Below are 14,032 nucleotides of genomic sequence, written 5' to 3'. Positions count from 1 at the left end.
CGCAGCACACCAGGCCTCCCTGTCCCTCACCAACTCCCGGAGTTCACTCAGACTCACGTTCATCGAGTCAGTGATGCCATCCAGCCATCTCATCCTCTGTCGTCCCCTTCTCCTCTTGCCCCCAATCCCTCCCAGCATCAGAGTCTTTTCCAATGAGTCAACTCTTCCCATGAGGTGGCCAAAGTACTGGAGTTTCAGCTTTAGCATCATTCTTTTCAAAGAAATCCCAGGGCTGATCTCCTTCAGAGCAGACTAATTGGATCTCCTTGCAGTCCAAGGGACTCTCAAGAGTCTTCTCCAACACCACAGTTCAAAAGCATCAATTCTTCAGCGCTCAGCCTTCTTCACAGTCCAACTCTCACATCCATACATGACCACAGGAAAAACCATGGCCTTGACTAGACGAACCTTGGTTGGCAAAGTAATGTCTCTGCTTTTGAATATGCTATCTAGGTTGGTCATAACTTTCCTTCCAAGGAATAAGCGTCTTTTAATTTCATGGAACAACAGACTGGTTCCAGATAGGAAAAGGAGTTCGTCAAGGCTGTATATTGTCACCCTGTTTATTTAACTTATGTGCAGAGTACATCATGAGAAACGCTGGACTGGAAGAAACACAAGCTGGAATCAAGATTGCCGGGAGAAATATCAATAACCTCAGATATGCAGATGACACCACCCTTATGGCAGAAAGTGAAGAGGAACTAAAAAGCCTCTTGATGAAAGTGAAAGTGGAGAGTGAAAAAGTTGGCTTAAAGCTCAACATTCAGAAAACGAAGATCATGGCATCTGGTCCCATCACTTCATGGGAAATAGATGGGGAAACAGTGGAAACAGTGTCAGACTTTATTTTTCTGGGCTCCAAAATCACTACAGATGGTGACTGCAGCCATGAAATTAAAAGACGCTTACTCCTTGGAAGGAAAGTTACGACCAACCTAGATAGCATATTCAAAAGCAGAGACATTACTTTGCCAACCAAGGTTCGTCTAGTCAAGGCCATGGTTTTTCCTGTGGTCATGTACAGATGTGAGAGTTGGACTGTGAAGAAGGCTGAGTGCCGAAGAATTGATGCTTTTGAACTGTGGTGTTAGAGAAGACTCTTGAGAGTCCCTTGGACTGCAAGGAGATCCAATTAGTCCGCTCTGAAGGAGATCAGCCCTGGGATTTCTTTGGAAAGAATGATGCTAAAGCTGAAACTCCAGTACTTTGGCCACCTCATGGGAAGAGTTGACTCATTGGAAAAGACTCTGATGCTGGGAGGGATTGGGGGCAAGAGGAGAAGGGGACGACAGAGGATGAGATGGCTGGATGGCATCACTGACTCGATGGAGGTGAGTCTAAGTGAACTCTGGGAGTTGGTGAGGGACAAGGAGGCCTGGCGTGCTGCGATTCATGGGGTCACAAAGAGTCAGACACGACTGAGCGACTGATCTCATCTGATCAGATGTCCATCATGTCAGTGATGCTATCCAACCATCTCATCCTAGTCATCTCCTTCTCCCACCTTCAACCTTTCCTAGAATCAGGGTCTTTTCCAATGAGTTAGTTCTTCACATCAGGTGGCCAAGTATTGGATTTTCAGCTTCAACATCAGTCCTTCCGATGAATATTCAGGATTGATTTCTTTTAGGAAGGACTGGTTGGATCTCCTTGCAGTCCAAGGGACTCTCAAGAGTCTTCTCCAACACCACAGTTCAAAAGCATCAATTCTTTGGTGCTCAGCTTTCTTTGTAGTCCAACTCTCATAATCATACATGACTACTGGAAAACCACAGCTTTGACTAGACAGACTTTTGTTGGCCAAGTAATGTCTCTGCTTTTTAATGTGCTTAGGTTGGTCATAGCTTTTCTTCTGAAGAGCAAGTGTCTTTTAATTTCATGGCTGCACTCACCATCTGCAGTGATTTTGAAGCCCAAGAAAATAGTGTCTAAATGTTTCCATTATTTCCCCATCTATTTGCCATGAAGTGATGGGACTGGATGCCATGTTCTTAGTTTTCTGATTGTTGAGTTTTAAGCCAACTTTTTCACTCTCCTCTTTCACCTTCATCAAGAGGCTCTTCAGTTCTCCTTTGCTTTCTGCCATAAAAAGGTGGTGTTATCTGCATATCTGAGGTTATTGATACTTTTCCCGGTGATATTGATTCCAGCTTGTGCTTCATCCAGCAGTAGTGTTATAGGAAAGGGGAATTTTGTAAGTCTGTGACTTGCTCATGTGTGACCCACAAGGCTGGTGTGCTTTTGGATGAGTATCTGTTGGAATTTCTTTTGGAGTTCACATGACAATAACTTTAGTCAAGCGTGAGGCATAGACTCTTGCTCTACCCTGCACTTTGAACTTCTTACCATTTGTGGGGAACAAAATAGGGCAAAAACTAAGATCATTGTTTGATTGACTTTGTGATTACATCCTGGTATGAGTTAATAGAATTTTATAATAATCATTATTGTTGTTGTTATTATTAAGTGCATACTGTGTGCCAGGAATTTGGGAAGCATTTCATATGCATATTCAGTCCACAAAACACTCTTTCATTTTTCTGATAAGAAAACAGACACTGAGAGGAAAACCGACCTACCAGGGTTACCCTGCTGGAAAGTGGCTAAGTTGGAACCCCTACTCTGCCTACATGATGAAAAGACTCTAACTAAACACAAGTGTGCTGTAGTTTAATCTAAAACATTCCCAGGAACTCAAGATTCCATGAATCAAAAGGAAAATAAAATGATTATATTTGTCATTATACTCCCACATACATTATTCAGATTAATTCATATAAATATATGCTTAAAAAGTTCTGAACCTTGATCTACACCTAAAATATTTTAAATACACACAAAGAAATAACAGTTTGGCAAGTGTCTTTCCATGTTTCCATTATCTGGCATTGCCAGATAATACAGGTGTTCCTGATAGAGCTGACCATCAGAAGGTGAGGTTTTCACCTCAGTGGGTAATTCATTGCCCCTCAGGCAGATCCACTTTATCTCTTTCTGAGATAGGAGGGATCCCAGCTAGTGCTGTCTTGATGCTTTGATATAGCTAATCACTTATGAAGTGAATTATTGAGAATACCTGATATATTAATGCTTGAAAATGATACAGCTGCTGGAGCGAGAGTTGTTACTTTAAAAATATAACTTTCATGCAGATACACTTTCTTGAAAATGAGAAAAGAAGGATTGGGTTTCAGCTAACCTTTAGGGAATTTGCTTATTGGGAGTGCATCACTGATATTAATGTCATCTTATGTGTATTTTTCTGTAACAGGGAGAATGTTTACAGCTGCTCAAGGAAGATGGAACCAGAATAAGAAATTTTCCACTTAGACTCAGGAACCAGCAACCTCATTCAGAACAAACCAATCAAAATAAGGGAGGAAGGTAGGACATATTATATCTATACCTACGCATTATATTATATTGTCTAGAGATGTCATGATTTAGATTTCAAATTACTCTTTCATTGACTTCAACCTGCAAAGACTAAGAAAAGTTTTGTTTTTTGGCATAGTTAGAAAATTTTCCATCTGAACTTACATGCTTATAAGTAATATAATTTATAAATACATAGTAATTGATATGAATACATTTATATTGATGGGAATAAATCTAGATAACCTCAAAGAGAATCATATATATAATATAGGATTAAATTAATCTTTTTCTCTGATTTTGCTAGGAGGTAGATGATTGCACTTTCACTAACAAAATTCTACAGAGATGCACTTAAATATAGAAGTACTTAATAACTATTTTCTAGATGTATCACACTTCATTCATCTGTCAATAGGTCATATGAATGAAAACCTATTTTTAAAAGAAGCTAAGAGGACACAAAACTACCCATGTAAACATTTGAGTCCATACTCATTTTTCCACTTAGAATCTGGCAAAACAAGCCAATCCCAGTACTCTAAGACAGGAAACCAGACATATGAATACTGGGGCAGGGGTCAGAATCCAAGCAAGCCTAGTTTGGACAGGTGTTAGCTGAATGACCTCTATTAAGTCTTTTGACTTCTCTGGTTCTATGCAAAGAAAGTGTTGATGAAAATACTTACACTTCTAAAATAATTGATAAGAACTTTGAATTAGACAATACAAAATTATTCAAGAAACTTGAATGGTTATTTATAAAACTTTACTTAATAGGTTTCTTACTCTTTCATTTTTCACCCAAGACTAAATTTTTTCCTCTTAATAAAGACAACAGAAAATGAGCTTTTTATTGAATAAGTTGAAAGTATTTATACAACACAATAATTCTGCAAAGGAAGTCATCATCACCATGCCCATTTTACAGAGAAAAGAACTGAGGCCTAACATTACTGACCCTCCTAGAGTTTGGGAGCTTTATAGAGATAGTATGAGAATTAATTTTTAGTACCTTCCCACTTTTCCATTGGTTATTTATGTCTGTCTGACTCATCAAATTATGCTGATTGTTTTTAACAACATCACTCAGAATTTATCTCAATGCCTGAAGCATCATAATTGCTGTGACTAAAGTTTGTTGACCTCGGATTTCGTTTGTGATACAAGGAAGGGTCAGAAGTGACCTGCGGTGTGCAGAACTCTCTAGTTTTAAGTGTGATGCTTTGGCTAAGCAAGAGGATGACTGGTGAAGACAATGGTGGGTGAGGAAGCTCAAGACTGGAAAGTGTTGTCCGTTTATTATCCCTCTCAGTGCTTAGTCTCTTTCCCTGATTCAGGCAGTTAGCAAAAGTCTTAGATGCCCTTAAACCAGTCTTCTACCAACAAAGGAATCCCATCTATGGTTTTCATAACAGCTGATCACTCAGCTGCTTTTTCTGCAGGGAGATTGTAATATCTCAAGTAGCTAAACACTGTTGAAGATTTGGGGCCTTTTTTTTTTTTTTTTTTTAGAAATTCCCTTTATACTGAGCTTATTCACTGTCCTTGTTCTGCAGTTTATGCTTCAATTTGTCCGCATGAAATGGATAATGAGCATAGATTTAGATCCTGTCCCAGGCTTTGAGAACCCTGGAGTAATAGGCAAATTTGGCCTTGGAGTACAGAATGAAGCAGGGCAAAGGCTAATAGAGTTTTGCCAAGAGAACTCACTGGTCATAGCAAACACCCTCTTCCGACAACATAAGAGAAGACTCTACACATGGATATCACCAGATGGTCAACACCGAAATCAGATTGATTATAGTCTTTACAGCCAAAGATGGAGAAGCTCTATACAGTCAGCAAAAACAAGACCGGGAACTGACTTTGGCTCAGATCATGAATTCCTTATTGCCAAATTCAGACTTAAATTGAAGAAAGTAGGGAAAACCACTAGACCATTAAGCTATGACCTAAATCAAGTCCCTTACAATTATACAGTGGAAGTGAGAAATAGATTTAAGGGACTAGATCTGATATAGTACCTGATGAACTATGGACAGAGGTTCGTGACATTGTCCAGCAGACAGGGATCAAGATCATCCCCAAGAAAAAGAAATGCAAAAAAGCAAAATGGCTGTCTGAGGAGGCCTTACAAATAGCTGTGAAAAGAAGAGAAGTGAAATCAAAGGAGAAAAGGAATGATATACCCATTTGAATACAGAGTTCTAAAGGATAGCAAGGAGAGATAAGAAAGCCTTCCTCAGTGATCAGTACAAAGAAACAGAGGAAAACAATAGAGTAGGAAAGACTAGAGGTCTCTTCAAGAAAATTAGAGATACCAAGGGAACACTTCATGCAAAGATGGGCTCAATAAAGGACAGAAATGGTATGGACCTAACAGAAGAAGAGATATTCAGAAGAGGTGGCAAGAATACACAGAACTGTACAACAAAGATATTCATGACCCAGATGATCGTGATGGTGTGATCACTCACCTAGAGCCAGACATCCTGGAGTGTGAAGTCAAGAGGGCCTTAGGAAGCATCACTACAAACAAAGCTAGTGGAGGTGATGGAATTCCAATTGAGCTATTTCAAATCCTAAAAGATGATGCTGTGAAAGTGCTGCACTCAATATGCCAGCAAATTTGGAAAACTCAGCAGTGGCCTGAGGACTGGAAAAGTTCAGTTTTCATTCCAATCCCAAAGAAAGGCAATGCCAAAGAATGCTCAAACTACCACACAATTGCACTCATCACACACTCTAGTAAAGTAATGCTCAAAATTCTCCAGTGCAGGTTTCAACAATACATGAACCATGAACTTCCAGATGTTCAGGCTGGTTTTAGAAAAGGTAGAGGAACCAGAGATCAAATTGCCAACATCTGTTGGATCATCAAAAAAGCAAGAGAATTCCAGAAAAACATTTACTTCCGCTTTATTGACTGCCAAAGCCTTTGACTGTGTGGATCATAACAAACTGGAAAATTCTGAAAGAGATGGGAATACCAGACCACCTCACCTGCCTCTTGAGAAATCTGTGTGCAAGTTAGGAGGCAACAGTTAGAACTGGACATGGAACAACAGATTGGTTCCAAATAGGAAAAGGAGTACGTCAATGTTGTATATTGTCACTCTGCTTATTTAACTTATACGCAGAGTACATCATGAGAAACGTTGGGCTGGAGGAAGCACAAGCTGGAATCAAGATTGCTGGGAGAAATATCAATAACCTCAGATATGCAGATGACACCACACTTATGGCAGAAAGCGAAGAAGAACTAAAGAGCCTCTTGATGAAAGTGAAAGAGGAGGGTGAAGAAGTTGGTTTAAAGCTCAACATTCAGAAAACTAAGAACATGGCATCCAGTCCCATCACTTCATGGGAAATAGATGGGGAAACAGTGGAAACAGCAGCTGACTTTATTTTCTTGGGCTCTAAAATCACTGCAGATGGTGATTGCAGCCATGAAATTATTCACTTATTCCTTGGAAGGAAAGTTATGACCAACCTAGAAAGCATATTAAAAAGTAGACATTACTTTGCCAACAAAGGTCCGTCTAGTCAAACCTATGGTTTTTCTAGTAGTCATGTATAGATGTGAGAGTTGGACTATAAAGAAAGCTGAGTGCCCCAGAATTGATGCTTTTGAACTGTGGTGTTGGAGAAGACTCTTGAGAGTCCCTTAGACTGCAAGGAGATCCAACCAGTACATTCTAAAGGAGATCAGTCCTGAGTCTTCATTGGAAGGACTGATGTTGAAACTGAAACTCCAATACTTGGGCCACCTGATGTGAAGAACTGAGTCATTGGAAAAGACCCTGATGTTGGGAAAGAATGAAGGCGGGAGAAGAAGGGGAAAACAGGGAATGAGATGGTTGGATGGCATCACTGACTCAATGGTCATGAGTTTGAGGAAGCTCCGGGAGTTAGTGATGGACAGGGAGGCTGGGCCTGCTGCAGTCCATGGGGTCGAAAAGAGTTGCACATGTCTGAGCAACTGAACTGAACTGAATGAATATTAACTATTATATACTAATCATTTTTAAAAATTTGCACTTTTCCAAACTTTAATAACTGGTAGAAACCACATTTTTAAAATTAAAGTATAATTGGTTACAATGATGTGTTAATTTCTCATATATATATTATATATATATAAGTATGTATTCTTTTTCAGATTCTTTATCATTATAGTCCATTACAAGATATTAAATATAATCCCCTGATCTATATGAAGGACCTTGTTATCTGTCTATTTTATACATAGTAGTTTGTATCTGCTAATCCCAAACTTCAAATTTATCCCTCTTTGGTAACCATAATTTGATTCCTATGTCTGTGAGTCTGTTTCTGTTCTGAAAGTAAGTTCATTTGTATCATTCTTTCTGGATTCCACATATAAGAGATGTCATATGATATTTCTCCTTTGTCTGACTTACTTTACTCAGTAAGACAATACCTAGGTCCATCCATGATGCTGTACATGGCATTATTTCTTTCTGTTTAGTGGTGAGTAATATTCCATTGTGTATATGTACCACATCTTCTTTATCCATTCTTCTGTTGATGGACATTTAGGTGGCTTCTGTGTCTTGGCTACTGTAAACAGTGCTGCAATGTACATTGAGGCCTATGTATCCTTTCAGACTATGTTTTTCTCTGGGTGTATTCCCAGGAGTGGGAATGCAGGATTATATGGTAGTTATATTTTTACTTTCTTAAAGAAATTCCATATTGTTTTCCATATTTACACTCCCACCAACAGTGTAGGAGGGTTCCCTTCTTTCTCACTCTTTCAGGATTTATTGTTTGTAGATTTTTTTAATCATGGCCATCCTGACTAGTGTGAGGTGATATCTCATTGTCATTTTGATTTTCATTTCTCTAATTAGCAATTTTAAACATCTTTTCATGGGCCTCTTGGCTGCCTGTATGTCGTCTTTGGAGAAATGTCTATTTAGGTCTTCTGTCCATTTTTTGATTGGGTTGTTTGTTTTTTCAGTATTGAGTTGTATGAGCTGTTTGTATATTTCAGAAATTAAGTCCTTGTTGATTTCATCATTTGCAAGTATTTGACAGTCCATAGACTGTCTTTTGGTTGTGTTTATGATTTTCTTTGCTGTGCAAAGCTGGTAAGTTTGGTTAGGTCTCTTTTATTTATTTTTGCTTTTATTTCTATTGCCTAGGGAGACTGACGGAGAAGGCAATGGCACTCCACTCCAGTACTCTTGCCTGGAAAATCCCATGGACGGAGGAGCCTGGAAGGCTGCAGTCCATGGGATCACTGAGGGTTGGACACGACTGAGCGACTTCACTTTCGCTTTTCATCTTCACGCATTGGAGAAGGAAATGGCAACCCACTCCAGTGTTCTTGCCTGGAGAATCCCAGGGACGGGGGAGCTGGTGGGCTGCCGTCTGTGGGGTCACACAGAGTCAAACACGACTGAAGCAACTTAGCAAGGAGACTGACCTAAAAAAACATTGGTATGATTTATGTTAGACAATGTTTTGCCTATGTTCCCTTCTAGGAGTTTTATGATTTCCTATCTTACAATTAAGTGTTTAAGCAATTTTTGGATTTTTTGTGTGTATAGTGAGAGGGTGTGTTATATCTTCACTGATTTACTTGAGGTTGTCCAACTTTCCCCAACACCACTTGCTGAAGAGACTCTCTTTTCTACATTGTATATTCTTGCCTCCTTTGTCAAAGAGTAATTAACTATAGGTGTATGAGTCTGTTTCTGGGCTCTCTGTTCTGGGCTCTCCATATATCTGTGTGTGTGTGTGTGTGTGTGTGTGTGTGTGTGTGTGTGAGTGCACGCGCATGTGCGCGTGCCAGTGCCATGCTGTTTTTGATTACTGTAGCTTTGTAGTATTGTCTGAAGTCTGGGATGTTATGCTTCCTGCTTTGTTTTTTTTACCTCAGAATTGCTTTGGCAATTCTGGGTCTTTTGTGGTTCCATATAAGTTTTAGGATTATTTGTTCTAGTTCTGTGAAAAATGTCATGGATATTTTGACAGATTTGCATTTAATCTGTAGGTTGTTTGGGGTGAAATGACCATTTTAGCAATGTGAATTCTTCCATTCCAAGAACATGAGATATCTTTCCATTTCCTTGAATCATCTTCAATTTCCTTTATCAATGAGAAACAACATGTATAAAGTTTATCATCTATCAGTTTGTCATACTTATTTGTTTGATCTAAATTTAATCCCTTAAATTAAACTCTTAAATCTGCAAGTGCTTTCTTCTAATTCTATATGCATTGTTGACTATATTATTGTAGCTAGTTATACCTACAGATCATTTCTGTTACTAACAGTAACCAGAGATTAGACTGATAAGATAATTTTGATAAAAGCAATAATTTATATTAGGTAATAACATCTAAATATGCTTTGAAAAAGTGTAAAGTATGACAGACTACAAAGTGTTTACACTTTCAGCTTAATTATCTGGCATGGTAGAGATAGGACATCATGGTATGCTTAATATTTTAGTTATCTGAGGCTCAAGGAATTGCAGTGGCTAAATCACCTTAAAAAAGGGACACTGCTGATAAGAATGGGATTTGAGTACTAGACAATTTCACTATAAACTGTACTATGATAGTTGGTTTCTTGGTTATGATCATTTTGGAAAATAGTACTTTACCCATAGTGAAACCAAAAACTCAGCATATATGTGTTTTGAAAAAGATCTCATAAGAACACAGAGAACATGAAGCTGGGTATATGGTAGACATTTGCTGCTCACCTTTTCTACTCATCTTCCCACTCATTTTTCTGGGTACAATGATTTTATTTATCATTAACCTCACCTATGCCTAGGTTGGCTAGGAACCTAGTCCACTTAGAGAGCACACCTATGCCTGATAACAAATGTGTCTGGTAAATGACACTGGGTGTCACTGGTTCCCATGAAGTCCTTGGATGTAAATAGAGAAAAGCTCAAAGACCAAGCTATCAAAAAATCATCATAGGTGAGTAGTGAAAAAGAATAAGAATTCCCTCCTCTGATATTTAAAGACATGTGGGAGGGAATAGAAAAGATACATATGAAAGAAATACATTGTATTTTGAAGCATGTTAATTTTTGCAAATCTGCTATTCCTGTTACCACTTTCTGTGATATTTTTAAATAGTTTAAATTTTTATAAAAGCATTCTTAAAGATATCCTCATGGGAAATACTTTTTGGTTTTCATATTCAAATAGGAATGTTTTTCTTTCCCAGAACTTCACCATTCATTATCTTTGCAATACTTATATATATGATAAATTTCTTTGGTCCCATCACCCAGGTAGAGAAAGTAAAGTGTTGAAAAACTGCAACTAGGTTAGGCTCAGGGATGATGCTATTTATTTAAGTGTGCTTTCATGATTCCCTAGTTTAAGAAATGAGTCTTTGGGCCAAGGCTTCTTAGATGTAGCATATATCAGATTCTGCTGATTTTGACAGTGATTTTGACAGAAAAGGAAGCATATCTAAATTAAATCATCCCCCCAGTCAAACCTAATGGAAATGCTTTGTCAGCAGTGACAAAGTTTTTGTATTTAAGTTAAAGAATCATAGATTTTGAGCTGAAAGCAGCCACAGAGATAATATACTCCACATTCTCATTTTCCAAATGAGGAAACCATTTCCCAAAGAAATGATGCCAATTACCCAAGGTGACAAAACTAATCTGTGTCAGGGTTGGGACAAGAGCCAAGTTCTTCTTACTCCAAGGTAATTGCTTGTCCCCGTACCATTTTGTCTTGTATGTTCCTAAGGAATATTTAGAACCAAAAATAAATTTAGATCCTGAAAGGTCCCAATCGACCCCTTCATCTAGTAAATAGTCTCTACTAGTCATTCCTTCAATGTAACACTCTTTCTTACTTTGTACTTACACTTCCTCTGCCTGAAAATTTCCACTCTTCCTTCACCACGTGGAAAAGCCCCCTTCATTCTCACAAGACCCAATTCAAATGTTACATTTGATGTAAAGCCTTCTGCAGTTCCATTCACCGTTCCTTGTTCTCCTATGATCTCTTACCACATCTTACAATGTGTTACATAACTGGCATGTGAGACTGTTTTCCCATAAGCTTAAATATAAAAACAGTGCCCAAATTAGTTAAAATAAAGGGGTCCTCTTTGAACTCACATCAGCAAAGAGAGTTTTGCTTTGTTTCATCTAGTTTTGTTATAAAAATCTGGAAGATGGCTTCCACAGTATAGGACAGGGATGCAGTCCATTCTCAGGGATGGCCTGAATGCAGGATTACGGCATACCAAGGGACCAGGAGGACCTCTCCCTATTTCTCTTGTTCCTGCTTCTCTCTGTTCATCTGCTTCATTCTTTGCTGCTCCCACAGCCTGGCCATCTCTCTTTCCCAGTGCCCAGAGTTAGAAATGGACACTGCTGATAATTCTGCAAGTGATATCACTTCCACTCGAGATGAGCCACATCAGTTTGGAATCTCTTTGTCTCAAATACAATTCCCAGGAAAGCCTGGGCCCACTGATACAAGTACCCACTCCTCTACCAGTCAACTGTGACCACAGGACAGACATGTCATATTTACATGGATGCTCTGACTGTAACTATAGGGATGGCAGAGAAAGAAGCCTCCAGCGAGGGGAGCTGAGCAGACAAAACTAGGTTTCTACTACATTGTCTTATTCATCATGAATTCCTGTCTTCCTTTATGTAACACACTTTACCAACAAGCTGATGAACTTAGTTCCTGGAACTGTGATAGACCAAAGTTTTGAATGAATTAATTTGAAATATTTTACGCACACATATAATTTTATACATGAGAGAACGGAGAACCAGAGAGAATAAGTGACTCCTTCAATGACATGAATAGTTAGTATTCAATGGAGAATCCAGATTTCCAGAACTTCAGTTGTTGTGGTTCAGTTGCTCAGTCATGTCCAACTCTTTGAGACCCCATGGACTGCAGCACACCAGGCTTCCCTGTCTTCCATCATCTCCCGGGGTTTGCGCAAACTCATGTCCATTGAATTGGTGATGCCATCCACCAATCTCTTCCCCTATTGTCCCTATCTCCTCCTGCCTTTAATCTTGCCCAGAATCAGGGTCTTTTCTAATGAGTCGGCTCTTCGCATTAGGTGGCCAAAGTATTAGAGCTTCAGCATCAGTCCTTCCAAGGAATATTCAGTGTTGATTTCCTTTAGGATTGACTGGTTTGATCTCCTTGCAGTCCAAGGGACTCTCAGAAGTCTTCTCCAACACGACAGAGTCCAACTCTCACATCCATACATGACTACTGGAAAAACCATAGCTTTGACTATACAGACATTCATTCGGTATTTATCTCATACCACATAATTTACCAAGAGCTTTGTCAACATTATCTCAATTCATCCTCATGAAACATTATGGTGAATACTATTTTTATACAAGAAGGAATCTGAGACTTAGAGAAATTAGACGTCAATGGGTCAGAGTCAGAATTCAAAGCCAGGTCAGCCTTTTTAGAAATCTCTAAACCAGTACTGACCAATAAAATAAAATGTGACCTACCTAGGTGATTTTGTTTTTTATTAGCCACATCTTCTAAAGTACAATTAAGAAATAGATAAATTTTAAATTTTAATAATAAACCCAATATATTTAAAATATTATTTCAATATGCATCGAGTATAAAAATTATTATATTGCATTTCTTTCTTTGAACTAAGTCGTGTTGAATAGCCACATCTGGCTAGTAGCTACCATGTTATTAGACAGTGTATTTCTAAATGATTATGCTCAGCTGCCCATCAAAACTAGTTTAACTACATGAATTTTGATGCAACATAAGGACACATTGTTAATCAGACTCTATTCCACCCAGGCTCCCCACCAGATATCATATCCAATATTGCACTACCCCATCCCAGGCAGATCACACAAACTTGAAATCTCTTGCCTCTACCTCCAGATAAGCTTCTTGCATGGCTACAATGGAAGACCATTTGGCAAAAGCCCCGACTGTGGGCTCACACAGTTCTCTATCCTTACAGCAAAGGGACCTAGTCCTAGAAAAGCTACCCTGAAGTCTGGGCTTCATTGTGTGCCATATTAAAAGAAACCAGTTCAGTCTCAGTTACTCAAGAAATTTGAAAACTCACAAGTAGTTCAACATACCTTCTCTTTAGATATGGTCTCAGAATATTCCTTTCAGTAAATAACAAACACTGGATGTATTTTGACTCATGTTTTCCAATTTCAGGTGTAGACCATTAGCAAGCATGTTATAATCCATTTAGATGAAGCGGGAGGGGCCCCACGGTAAGCATGTTGAGCATCCATATCCACTTCATTTCTCAGGTTGTGGGCAGCAATTAACATCACCAGCTGACAATGCTTGTCCTCCTTTCAACACCATTTTCAGCAACACTGGGAAGCAACCTATACATAATGAGAAGAAACAGAAAGATTGTTGGGAGGCCCACTAATATATGAAAATACATAAGGTGAAAAGTGAGGAAAGATAATTATGTGAGTCACATCTCTAAGTGATGAAAAATAACCAGTTTATAATTCCGTGAGCTCACAGTTCTGCAGTATCTCATTACTAGTTTCCAAAACATGTAATTCATTCATGTAAATCTGAGTACTTTATTTTATTGATGAACAAATCTAAAAGACTGGGAACTATTCTA

This window comes from Bos indicus, chromosome 10, assembly GCF_029378745.1.
Source record: "Bos indicus isolate NIAB-ARS_2022 breed Sahiwal x Tharparkar chromosome 10, NIAB-ARS_B.indTharparkar_mat_pri_1.0, whole genome shotgun sequence".
NCBI classification, from domain to species: Eukaryota; Metazoa; Chordata; class Mammalia; order Artiodactyla; family Bovidae; genus Bos; species Bos indicus.
The sequence above is the reverse complement of the archived record's forward strand: the minus strand, read 5'-3'. Positions refer to the sequence as shown.